This window comes from Diplotaxodon limnothrissa, linkage group LG17 (assembly GCF_057381915.1).
Source record: "Diplotaxodon limnothrissa isolate DT_005_m linkage group LG17, D_limnothrissa_male_GT1.1, whole genome shotgun sequence".
In the NCBI taxonomy this organism is placed as follows: Eukaryota; Metazoa; Chordata; class Actinopteri; order Cichliformes; family Cichlidae; genus Diplotaxodon; species Diplotaxodon limnothrissa.
Genome location: NC_140612.1, coordinates 18986496 through 19000588, shown reverse-complemented (window position 1 = coordinate 19000588; position 14093 = coordinate 18986496).

The window sequence follows — 14093 nt, the reverse complement described above, 5'->3', positions numbered from 1 at the left end:
TGGCTCTATCGTGGCCATTTTTGGCCAATTGAAACCCATTATAACCACCTTTTTTGATTCCTTGTTATTTACAGTACTAAATCATGCAATTTAGGTAAAATTGCTTTCATTCTAAACTCAACACATGAAAATTGTAGTTTTTAATGTTTTTTACCAAATGACACCATTTACCCATTTTTGGCCAAACAAGCAATTACATGTAATATTCTTAGTTTCCAATAGCGATGTTTGATGGCTTACCACGCTCCAATGGACCAAAAGAATGAAACAATTTTGACATAAGTTTGATCTTAAGGATCTAATTGTTTGTGCATGACATTGCAGCACAAACATGTATTTGCAAGACAGACTGGAATAAATAATGACGCATCAAATATTACATAGGCTGCAGTGAATTTCTGTTGATGCAGGCTATTGAGCTTTGAGGTTCCCAGTCAAACTTAGCTTTGAAGCTGTTGAGACAATGCCGGTCTCTGCGATTCTTTTGGTCCTGGTAGAGACCACGCTGAGATGTTTCCATGTTTTACACAATCCTTTTATTACCCATTATTCTTACAGATACATCTGGAGATCAGCACAATGCATTCCTATGCAGTCCTATGCTAAAGGCTGATCTAAAGAACTCACACAACAGTTACAGTTATAACCTCTGGTCTCCTCCCCCCTACAGTAAACACCTCCAGGGAGTGCAGAATTATTAGGCAAGTTGTATTTTTGAGGAATAATTTTATTATTGAACAACAACCATGTTCTCAATGAACCCAAAAAACTCATTAATATCAAAGCTGAATGTTTTTGGAAGTAGTTTTTAGTTTGTTTTTAGTTTTAGCTATTTTAGGGAGATATCTGTGTGTGCAGGTGACTATTACTGTGCATAATTATTAGGCAACTTAACAAAAAACAAATATATACCCATTTCAATTATTTATTTACTGTTCAGAGAGGTGTACTGTTTTCCCTCCTTGTAAATCTCACATTTGATGATGGACCACAGGTTCTCAATGGGGTTCAGATCAGGTGAACAAGGAGGCCATGTCATTAGTTTTTCTTCTTTTATACCCTTTCTTGCCAGCCACGCTGTGGAGTACTTGGACGCGTGTGATGGAGCATTGTCCTGCATGAAAATCATGTTTTTCTTGAAGGATGCAGACTTCTTCCTGTACCACTGCTTGAAGAAGGTGTCTTCCAGAAACTGGCAGTAGGACTGGGAGTTGAGCTTGACTCCATCCTCAACCCGAAAAGGCCCCACAAGCTCATCTTTGATGATACCAGCCCAAACCAGTACTCCACCTCCACCTTGCTGGCGTCTGAGTCGGACTGGAGCTCTCTGCCCTTTACCAATCCAGCCACGGGCCCATCCATCTGGCCCATCAAGACTCACTCTCATTTCATCAGTCCATAAAACCTTAGAAAAAGCAGTCTTGAGATATTTCTTGGCCCAGTCTTGACGTTTCAGCTTGTGTGTCTTGTTCAGTGGTGGTCGTCTTTCAGCCTTTCTTACCTTGGCCATGTCTCTGAGTATTGCACACCTTGTGCTTTTGGGCACTCCAGTGATGTTGCAGCTCTGAAATATGGCCAAACTGGTGGCAAGTGGCATCTTGGCAGCTGCACGCTTGACTTTTCTCAGTTCATGGGCAGTTATTTTGCGCCTTGGTTTTTCCACACGCTTCTTGCGACCCTGTTGACTATTTTGAATGAAACGCTTGATTGTTTGATGATCACGCTTCAGAAGCTTTGCAATTTTGAGACTGCCGCATCCCTCTGCAAGATATCTCACTATTTTTGACTTTTCTGAGCCTGTCAAGTCCTTCTTTTGACCCATTTTGCCAAAGGAAAGGAAGTTGCCTAATAATTATGCACACCTGATATAGGGTGTTGATGTCATTAGACCACACCCCTTCTCATTACAGAGATGCACATCACCTAATATGCTTAATTGGTAGTAGGCTTTCGAGCCTATACAGCTTGGAGTAAGAACCATGCATGAAGAGGATGATGTGGACAAAATACTCATTTGCCTGATAATTCTGCACTCCCTGTAGTACAGTGGCCAAGGGTGCTGACTAGGGATGGGTACCGGTGTCCGGTGCTATGATGGCACCGGTTCTGACATAAACGGTAGTAACCAGACCGAAAAGCAGCGCACATTTCGGTGCTTTATTTCGGTGCTTTTTTTTCCTGAGCTGTGATACACTTCTAGCCAATCATTTTACGTTTCCGAGGATAGTAGGCGGGGCCAGGTACGTACGTTCTGTTAGAGCAGAGCTACAGATTAAAAATGTCCAAGGCGAAGCGGTCAAAAGTCTGGCTGTACTTCACAGCAAAATATGCAAACTCAGCAGCCTGCAACAAGTGCTTTAAGCTGATACTGTGATACTGTCAAAGGAGGTAACACCAAGAATCCGATTAAACAGCTGGCGACGCATAGCGTTTTTTTTAAAAGCCGAGAAATGCGCCGTATTTGATAGCTTGCTGCGAGACCTCACACCGTGCACGTCGGGTGGGTTGCCAGCAGTGTTGGGTAAGTTACTTTAAAATAGTAACTTAGTTACATTACTAGTTACTTCTCTCAAAAGTAACTCAGTTACTTCAAGTTACTCGTTACTTTCAAAGTAACTAGTTACTAGGGAAAGTAACTTTGGTTTTACTCAGAATTCTCTTGTTAATGTGTTTCTTCCATAACTTTGCCAGTCTTCTAGCTTGCTTACTTGCCACAAGTGCACTGTGCCACCTACCAATAGAAAGGATATGATAACGTGCATATTTCCACGAGAGAAATCCCACGCCTGGACTGTCATTGACTGCTGCCATGATTCTAGCCTACGTCACAGCGTCATGTGCGCCTTTTACATCCAACACAAAAACTGCAGTCGTGGTGCTTTCGATTGTACTCAGAACTCAGAAATTCTGCCTTCTGAATAGGAAGATGTAGGTAACACCAGACTGCAGATGAGCTGCATACAGGGCTGGACTGGGAAAGAAAATTGGCCCGGGCATTTTGACTAGAAACTGGCCCACCATTATAGGAAAAATCATAAAGCCTTTGAATGAAAACAAACACTGTTGTGACAGTGATGTACACTGTTTTGATGGTATATATGCATCAATCTATCAATCGTTTGTTGTAAGATTCAGATAATTATTTTTTAAAAGCGAGACATTTTAAATGAGAATAAGAAAGAAAAGTATTTCCTTGTGCCCCCCATTCCCTGTTAATGCCCTACATGCCCCCCTGGCCACACTTTGCTAGATCCGCACCTGCACAGTTACCAGCTGTCAGCTACCTAAAAAAGGATCCTGGGGTTATTTGTCTCTCAGAAACAGTTCATAACTTCCCTTCAACTCATTCATGTCACCTAAAAGGTAAACCTTTTTCTCCATCACCTGTTCAGCTCTGATGATCCAGTAAGGACATCTCCTGGTTTCATCTTCATGTTTCCCTCTCACCAGATAACCAAACCGACATCATGACCAGCAGCTTTTTTTTGCAGCTGTGGCTCCAGCAAACATCAGCTGATACTAGAAATTAATATTAAATACATTCTAACAACAGCTGATCAAGCTTAAAAGTGCTGCTGTTGTTTAGCGCGACATCCGCTGGTTTCCTCTTTCGGCGCAAAGTGAGCGATAAACAAACAAGAGAGCCGATCAGCTGATCATTGATCAGTTTCATGATTGAAGTAGAAACGGGAGAGGGAGGGGGGAGAGGATGAAAGAAGAAGAGGCAGCTGTGCAGCAAAGACACAGAATAACTCCAGCTTTGTGTCTTTTTCATTGTAGCTGAATTACGGGACAAACTGTTCCTTTTCACCTCAATAAGAAACGCGTAATATTTTCTCTGAATACCAGACGGGAAGGTTGGCAACTCTAATAACTTATGAACAAAATAAGGTTCAACATCATTAACTTCATAGCACCACCCAGCTGTGTAGAAACTCCGTCATGCTAGCTAGCACGCAGTACGGAAAAAGTCAGAATGAGGAAAATAAACTCCACCTAAACTTGGTTTATATCTGACCCAGAGAGACTGCAGGTCATAACTTCTTACCTGAAGTTCAGTTCACACTTGGACCGGCGGCCGCCTCGGGTCTCTTTTCCTTCTTCGTCCCCTTTCCTTCATCCACCTGCTGGCCTCCACCACTTGCTAATGTTACTGAATCTGTGGAAACTCCGCGATGCCACCACACGAAGTAACGAGTAACGACCCTATCTAAATCCCAGTAACGAGTAACGCGTTCCTGATTTTGGCATAATAACTAGTTACCGTGCTCGTTACCACAATAATAACGTAGTTACTGTAACGCGTTACTTAATAACGCGTTAGTCCCAACACTGGTTGCCAGTTATCGGACCCGGAGCAACATCCCCCAAAAACCCGAAGAATAGAGTCCTGGCCCCTAGCCCTGCCAGTGTAGCAGAAATGATGACGGATGATGATGGCAGCAGCAGCCGTTCTTCTCTGCGTGAGTAGCTTCATGTTGTTCGTGTGTAATTTACGTTGAGTAGGCTAACCACGTTATTACATTAATGCATGTAAGGTGAACTAGCAAACATCATCATAGCTACATGCGGCTGTCCTCTTGTTTGATGGCAGATACTCCCTTCACCCTGGCCAAAAAGGCTAAAATGACCAAAGAAAAAGTGGGAAACCGTTAAACATGAGAGGGTTTAAGTTTGTGTTTTTTCCATTGTTTAAGCACTGCTTCCAGCCAAGAGTGATGCCATATATGCCACATAGCTGCAGAAAAGGCTAACATTGTTATCTTTTTACAAAAAAAACCAGCTGAACATGAGAGGTTTTTGGACAAAGTTTGTGTTCTCCATTCTTTAAGCACCGGTTTGAGCACCGTTTAAGCACCGGCACCGTTTCAAAAGTACCGATTTGGCACCGGTATCGGATAAAACCTAAACGATACCCATCCCTAGTGCTGACACCCTGACCCCATCTCCTTTTTAAGGTAGTGTCCGTTTGCCCTTTGTCTGCCCCTCACTCTCAGTAACTCTTGCTTCCTGCCCTGGGGGTGGGGGTTGATTGGCCTCCTGCCCTGCACCCCAGTTCTTTGTTCCCAATCCAGGACACTTTCTATACCCATTAACTGCCATATTGTAATATTACAAGCAATCCCAAACTATATTCTCTTTAACTCTATTCTCAACAAAGCACATGCTAAAAGCACTTTTACTCTTGTACTTTTCATAAAAAGCGAGCAGCAGGTGGAAAAGAACGTAGGAGCATTTTCTGAGAACGAGGAGCCGGCGACTGAGTGGATCCCTCATGAAGGGAAAACCATGTGGGTCCCACTACTGAAGAGAGACTGCTCTATAATCCAGTACCTACTGATATAAAACCAGGGCTCACCCTTTATGCAGTTCCCTGTGTAACGCGGTTAAAGGACCAGGGTTTTTATGTTTTTCTGTCACTGCACAAAAAAATAAAGATGCATAAAAGTCATTGATACTGTTAATTATTGCTATGCATGTAACCTCTATCATGGTTAGGAAATAAATCAGATGGCATGTATTATTTGGAAAAAGAAAAAAATTGGGATTTTATGATTTTTTTTTCCATTTATGAGTTCTTAGGATTCTGTGATCTAACTCAACGGTCCCCAACCCCCGGGCCTCGGACCGGTACCGGTCCGTGAGTCGTTGGCCACGAACGTTGAGGCTCAGGTGTGAAATGTATGGTTTTCAGGGTTTTTATCAGTTTTCAGCGTTATTTTGTTATCGTTTTTATCGTTAACTCGGTTTTCCTTGGTCTTTTCACATGTGTTATGAATAAATCTTCTTTTGTTCGCTACTGGTACTAGTTTTATTTTGTTGTATTTATCTGCGACACCTTAAAGCCCGGTCCGTGAAAATATTGTCGGGCATAAACCGGTCCGTGGCGCAAAAAAGGTTGGGAACCGCTGATCTAACTGGTATTTAAAGGTTAAAATTCTGAATTTGAATGAAATTTTGATTTTCATGAATAGCACTGATGCCAATTAAAAAAAATAAATCAATGAAAGTGGAATTTTCTTAAATATATATTAATTTTATAGCATTTTGTAAACATAAACAAGGGGTGGCAATTTTTGGCCACGAACAAGCTGAGAGGGAGTTTTTATGATTTTGCTCTCCCTGCACAAAAATAGCAAAGAATTATAATCAATGTTGATGTGAATCAATTACATGTCACAGACTCTACTATTAATAATACAAGAAATTCCAGTAGCACTGCAATGATATAAAATTATATTTATGAAAAGAACTGAAGTTAGTTAAAAGCTTTATGCAGAAAAAATGGCAAAAAAACCCAACAATATAAAAATAATAAAAATTACAGACCTAATCTGTTGGTGGACACTTTTGGCCATGGACAAGCTGAAAGGGTAGTGATTTTGAACAAACCCATATTTCTTAATCCTTAAATTATCTATGGTTGCTCTTTTTAGTATAGATGTAATACCCTCCCTGACCACAGAGGAGCGCTGCCTGATGTCAAACCTGAAACACAAAGGTGTATATAAATGAAACAGCCTCTCAAAGTGTTCACTGTTGTGGTTAAATTTAGTACTGCAGCACGTTCATGATGGGGCACACATTACTAGAGTAGCATGTGAGACACCAGGGTTCAATTCCCTGCTGGGAGATAAAGCTTTTTCTTGTTTTAATTGTTAGGAAAGTGTAGGACCATGAGAGCAACAAATCATTTGAGAGGATTTTCTTGTCAGTGACTCAGGAACAGATCATCATTCTGTGTCAATGCACATGTAAGTTTTGAAGCTCAGTAAGACAACAGAGTCATCAGATGGAGCACCCTCGAGCACCCCACCAAATGATTCCAAGAAGACCGGGTACTCTGAACTGCCGTTCAGCACATAAGCGGAAACTACAGTCCTCCGGGTCCGGGGGGCAACTAAGCGATGGTAGCTTAGACCGTAGTCTCTCGATCAAAATCAAGGAATCACCCCATAAAGTCAATTTACTACAACAAAAATAGTCTTAGTGAATTTCTGGATAGGGGAACGATGGCCACAAAACAAAAAAGCAGGAAGACTACTATGCAAACGACAAAAGAGGCAAATTTGCTTGCGCATGATGCCGCTACTGTTAGCTCTGGCGAAGACATGTCTGGTGAAGCTAACACGGAGGAAGAAGTGACGAACAAATTAATACTTAAAGAACTACGTGAATATCGACAAGAAATTAAGGGAGAGTTCACAAAGACAAATGCTAGATTGGATGAAGCTGAGAGCAGGATTGAGGGAAATGAGAGGAAACTACAAGATATGGAAGAAGTGTTAACAAGCCTGCTGCAAATGCAAGAGCAGCTACAAGAGAAGTTAACAGACCAGGAGGGCCGCTCGAGGAGAGAGAATGTGAGAATATATGGAATACCTGAGGGCGCAGAAGGAAACGCAAAAGCAATGGTAGCGTTTATCGAGAAAGTCCTGAAAGAAAATTTGGGAATCCCTGCCTCAACGGAGATAATAATGGATTGGATTTATATAGCACTTTTCAAGGCACCCAAAGCGCTTTACAATACCACTATTCATTCACTCTCACATTCATACACTGGTGGAGGCAGCTACAGTTGTAGCCACAGCTGCCCTGGGGCAGACTGACAGAAGCGAGGCTGCCATATCGCGCCATCGGCCCCTCTGGCCAACACCAGTAGGCAAGTAGGGTAAAGTGTCTTGCCCAAGGACACAACGACCAGGACAGAGAGCCCAGGGATCGAACCGGCGACCTTCCGGTTACAGATGCAATTCCCAACCCCTGGCTCAGATGCACATTGAAAGAGCGCACCGGGGCCTGGGTCCGCAGCCTCCACCAGACGTGAAGCCCAGATCTATCCTTGTTAGATTCCAGAGTTTTAAAATGAAGGAAGAGGTGATCCATCTGGCATGGCAGAAAAAAGGTTTCACTATGGATAATCACCTAATTAGCATTGACCATGACTACGCTCCAGCAGTTCTGAAAAAGCGGAAGGAATATGCTGAAGCCAGGCGTGCATTAAAGGAAAACAAGATACGTTTCCAAACCCTGTATCCAGCCCGTTTGAGAGTACATTATGAAGATGGAAAGATAACGTATGACACGGTGGAAGAGGCAACGGCGGACATGGCGAGCCGGGGACTGCCGGTAAAAGTGATTGAAAAACCAGTGTCACTTTGGGAGAGGATTCAGCGAGCAGCATGGCAGCCCGTGAGAACAAGGCGTTCTTCGGAGGCGGCGAAGCCACGCAGCTTCAAAGACAAACTGCGAGCGTTCAGACGTTCATCACTGGATAATACAGGTTAAACTTAATCCTAACTATAAGAAATGGACTTTAGTACTGATAATCGACGGTTAAGATAAGATAAAGAGCCACACTTAACATAAATGTGTTAAGTAATTTGATCGAAGTAAAGGGACAAAAGGGGAGAGGACCATCATGACTGTTGCCACAGTAGAGGGCCCTGCAACTCATTTTGGGTTGGAGGCTTTCCCTCGGACTTGCTACAGGTCAGAAAGAGGACCGTGTGGGTGGACGTCAGAAGAGGGAGAACTGTTAAGTGGTCACAACTTTATTTATTTATTTTTATTTATTTTTGTTAGTTTGTTGGTGGCAATATTTGTTTTACTGTGTTTACGAGGCAGCAGCTTATATGAAGTGGGGGAGAAAAGGGGAAATTGTAAGGTATGAATGCAGGGAGAACCAATTGAATTAATATCCTTCAATGTAAATGGAGTTCTAAATCCGGTCAAAAGAAGTAAGATTTTGTCTACATTAAAAAGGGAAAAAAGGCACAGGTGGCTTTCCTCCAGGAGACCCACCTGAGTCAATCAGAACATGATAAATTGAGAAGACAAGGTTTTAAAAATGTATTTTCGTCTTCATACAAGGGAGGACATAGGAGAGGAGTTGCTATACTTATTTCAAATACAATTAATTATGAACATATATCAGAACTACAGGATGGGGAGGGAAGGTTTATAAAAATTACGGGTAAAATTGAAGGTCAGGAAATGACGTTTATAAATGTGTATATTCCTCCAGGAAGTAACTGGACAATATATAAACAAATATTTGATTTAATGGTGAATTCACAAGGTCTGGTAATCTGTGGAGGTGATTTTAATATTAGATTGAATCCTAAATTAGATGTGTCTGGAGCATCTATTAGCTCAAATGCTCTTACAAAAAAATTTAATCAATTGATGGAGGAATTGGGGATAATTGATGTTTGGAGAGAGTTACATCCTAAAAGCAGGGACTATACCCACTACTCCTGTCCCCATAGGACTTATTCTAGAATAGACTATTTCTTTATGTTCAGTAATGATTGTACTAGAGTAAAGGGATGTCAAATTAAAACGATAGATCTTTCAGATCATAGCCCTATTTCACTGTCTTTGAGTTTAGAGAAGAAAGCAAGGAAGGTGCTGTGGAAACTGAATTCAACCATATTAAACGATCCCATACTAAAACAAAAGTTAAGAGAAGAAATAAAGGATTTTCTTGAATTAAATGATACCGGGGAAGTGTCGCAAATCATATTATGGGATACCTTAAAGGCAGTAAAGGCAGTAAAGGCTCTCTCTGCAGGAGGGGGAGACACAGGAGAGGTGGAGGAAGATCTCAGCCTGGGTGTTTATTGTCTTATGTAGTCTGGAAGATGAGTGGATGGTGGGGTGGGTGCAGTTTTCTCTGTGGTGGGGTTGGGTGGACTGTCCCGGGCTCTGTGGGGCCGGGAGGCGCTGCCTTTCTGGGCCCCGGTCTGGATGGGCCTGGGCCCCCTTTCCCTGGCGGGTCGCGGAGTATGGGGGTGCCTACTGGGGTCAGCGGGGGAGCTGGCCCCAGGGAGGGGTCACTTGCCCCTCCCTTCCTTCCCTCCCCATTTCCAGCTGCCTCCCTCTTCCCGCTCCACCACAACCACCCACACATGCAGGGCCTTGGAGTAGGGGTATGTCACCAGGGTGCAGAGGAGGCCCCCCACACCCTCTAGCAGATCATTACATGAAGGAACCTTTTAAAAAACCTTTTAAAAAAACAAGCGCGTCCATGCTCACAGGTGTACACATGGGTGATCACACCCACAAACTACATCCTTTTTGGCTCCTACCTCAAAGCACACTGTGTTCTGTTGATCTTATGTGCTGCACAATAATGTTTAATATTTAGTATTTACTGTCATATTCCCATATATCATTGTGATGCTGTTTATTCTATTACTCTTGTTCTCTTCTGCTTGTTTTCTTTTTTCTTTCTCAGCAGGTGATCCAGGTGATTGATATATGCATTTTTTATTTCTTTTTTTTTTCCTGCTCATTCTGTTGGTTTTTGTTTTTTGCCCTTCTCCCCCGTCCCTCTTCTCAGCTGTTTCTCTTTCCCTCTTTCTTTCTCCCCTTCTTTCCCCCAGTCAAGTCTGTCCCTTATTCAGTAAGTGAAAATAAAATAAACAATAAAAGGTGAATCAAATGGACCATTACGGCAAGGCTGGGATGGTCAATTTGGTAAAGTAAATCCGTTGGGCATCTTTCTTTGCCTTTAGACAACAATTCTGATGGCAAAAGAGCCAAACGGGACAGGCAAATAATTTCAATGACCTCCCATCTGAAAAAGATAAAGCTTCAAAAATTAGTCAACCTTCAGGCAAAGTTAAAACAACTACAACGGGAAGATGGATACAAAGGTAATTCTGAGATTTAAAAAAAAAAAAAAAGAAGGAAATAAAAAAAAAATACAGGTCAAAATTGATGAAATTTATACATAAGAAACTCAAAAGGAAATTCTTTTTTTAAAGCAGAAATATTATGAGATAGAAAGCAAATCCTCTAAAGTCTTAGCCTATAAACTGCGTAAACAGAGATTGGAAAACACAATTCTTAAAATAAAAAATCCTCAAACAAAGATAATGGAAAATCAATTAGAGAAAATTCAAGAGAGCTTAGAGTTGTTCTATAAAGAACTGTATACCCAAACACAAACAACGGATGAAATAAAAATGTATAATTTTTTGAACAAATTAAAACTACCAACTTTAACGAATCTCCAAAACGAAAGTTTACTCCAACCAATAACAACCAAAGAACTTCACCTGGCAATATCTAAATTAAAAGTAGGCAAGACCCCGGGTTCGGATGGGTACACTGCAGAGTGGTATTAAAACCTTAAAGAGGACTTGCTTCCTATTCTATTGAATACATTCAACTGGATTATGCAAAAGGGTAAATTACCCCCTTCGTGGAAGGAAGCAGTTATTTCCATCATTCCCAAAGAGGGTAAAGATAGGACAGAATGTAGCAGTTATCGACCGATTAGTGTATTAAATTTGGACTAAACTATTTACAGCAATTCTGGCACGGAGATTAGAAAAAAATCTTACCTGACATAATAGACCTTGATCAGTGTGGTTTCATCCAACAAAGGCAAACACTGGACAACATAAGGCGTTCCCTACATGTTATTGAACAAATAAACAGAGATGGGGTCCAGGCAATGTTGGTGGGACAGGATGCTGAGAAAGCCTTTGGTTCAGTGTCAGGGACCAAGCAGTAAAGCATAAAGGACACAGGTGGTTTTAATTCAAAGAAGGGGTTTTATTGACACAAAAATATGAAAACATATTTAACAAAGCCAAAACTTAAACAGGCAGACCAATAAAAGAGGTCAACTCAATAGATTAAACTCAAGATAATAATTAACAAAACCTTAACCAAACATATGATAAACTGACCTGCTGAAATGACACACAGGGGGACTTAAATACTGGTTTAGCTAAACCAAATGACACACACGGGGGAAAACAAGATGGCTGCCATATAACCAACTAATACAAAACATTTAAACAAACATGAAACACCCCCCAGGCAATGAAGCATGTGGTGCAATCCAATTAGGCTGTCAGTAGTACTTCAGGTCTCCCAGCCCTTTGCCACACCTTTTGCCAGACAGGAGGAGACACCAACCCCCAGGTAACTCAAACAAAGAAAGATGTATTAATATAACATAAAACAGAACTTTGACCTTGCAAGGTTAATATGTGTGCACGCCATATAAACATTGGAAGGTGTGATGGAAAAATAAATACATTTAATAAAGAAACAATATTGAACAATAAATAGAATATTTTAAAGTAGTGACTGTAAATTAAACTAAAGCAGAGTTCTGAATGAGCTGTAGTTGTCTGACTGATTTTTTAGGTAGACCTGTAAAGATGCTGTTACAGTAATCAAGCCTACTAAAAATGAATGCATGGACTAGTTTTTCCAGGTCCTGTGGGTGGCTGTAGCTCAGGTGGTAGAGCAGGTCATCTACTGATCGGAAGGTTGGTGGTTCGATTCCCGGCTTCCCCCTAGTCTGCATGCCAAATATCCTTGGGCAAGATACTAACCTGAAATTGCTCTCCGATGCATTCATCGGAGTATGAATGTGTGTGAATGTCAGTTGTGCTTGTGCGAATGGGTGTGAATGGGTGAATGCACAAGTTGTGTAAAGCGCTTTGAGTGCTCAGAAGAGTGGAAAAGCACTATATAAGAACTAGTCCATTTACCCATTTAAAGTGAATCAACGGGTGGTGAGGTGTGGAGCTTACCATGTGTGGCATGCCATCACATTCAGTCAGATGGCTTTTTCTTTATAGGGTACTGAAGACTTTTGGTTTTCACAATAAATTCATTTTAATAATACAATCCCTTTACGATAAACCAAGGGCTCGCTTGAAAGTCAATGGAGATTTATCTGAATCATTTACTCTAGAAAGAGGGACCAGGCAGGGTTGTCCAGTCTCACCACTTTTATTTGCACTTTATATTGAGCCTCTTGGTCAGTTTATAAGAAACAATACCAAAATTAAAGGTATTGTAGTTGCTGGGGAAGAACAAAAAGTTGCAATGTTTGCAGATGATGTCTTGGTCTTTTTGAAGGAACCTGAAGAATCATTTGAGGAGTTGATGTCCTCTCTATCCATTTTTGGGGAACTGTCTGGTTATAAACTAAATGGTAAATGGTAAATGGCCTGCATTTGTATAGCGCTTTTCTAGTCCCTAAGGACCCCAAAGCGCTTCACACTACATTCAGTCATTCACCCATTCACACACACATTCACACACTGGCGATGGCAAGCTACATTGTAGCCACAGCTGTCCTGGGGCGCACTGACAGAGGCGAAACCTAAACAAAACACAGGTAATGATACTAAACTATACAGCATCTAACACTTTACGAGATAATTATAATATAAATTGGGAAGCTGAAACACTTAAATACTTGGGAATAATTTTAACTAAGAATATTTCTAATCTATCACAAGTAAATTATGGTCCCTTGTCACAGGCCATAAAATTTGATTTAGATAGGTGGAATCTGGTGCCTTTCTTAAATTTAAACTCAAGGATATTAGCAGTGAAAATGAATGTATTCCCAAGACTCCTCTATTTATTTCGAATTCTGCCTGTTGAAGTAAGTCAAGCACAGTTTGGGGAATGGGACAAATGGATTTCGCGCTTTATTTGGCATGTGAAAAAACCAAGAATTAAATTTAGATCGTTACAGTTAAGCAAGGCAAAAGGGGGGGGGGGGGGGCAATGCTCCCATGCTTACAATACTACTATTATGCATCTCAGGTCATCCCCCTGCTGCAATGGTGTAACCCGAATTTGAAAGCTAAGTGGAAATCCATAGAATTCAATACAACCCCTAAATTCCAACTACAAGCCTCAATTGCGGATAAAAAATTGGCAGACCGTTTAGAATATAAAGGACCATGGACCACACTTTAAGAATATGGAATAAAGTGACTAAAATATGTGGTAGTGAATGAATACTAAAAGTATTTAGATGGTGTGCTTATGACACAGATTTTAAACCAAATGAAAGTGATAATAGATTTCAGTCCTGGAGAGAGAGTGGACTAACAACATTCCATTCCTTCACACATAAAGGGACACTACAGAGTTTCCAGTTTTACAAATAAAAAATGGCTTAAGACAAGTAGATTTCTTCAGGTTTCTTCAAATGAGGGATTACTTTAATAAACACTGCAATATCCCAAACCCAAATATGGTTGAGTCAGAAATTTTTAAGATAGTTAAATTAGCATATGATAGTTCTCTGAGAAAGG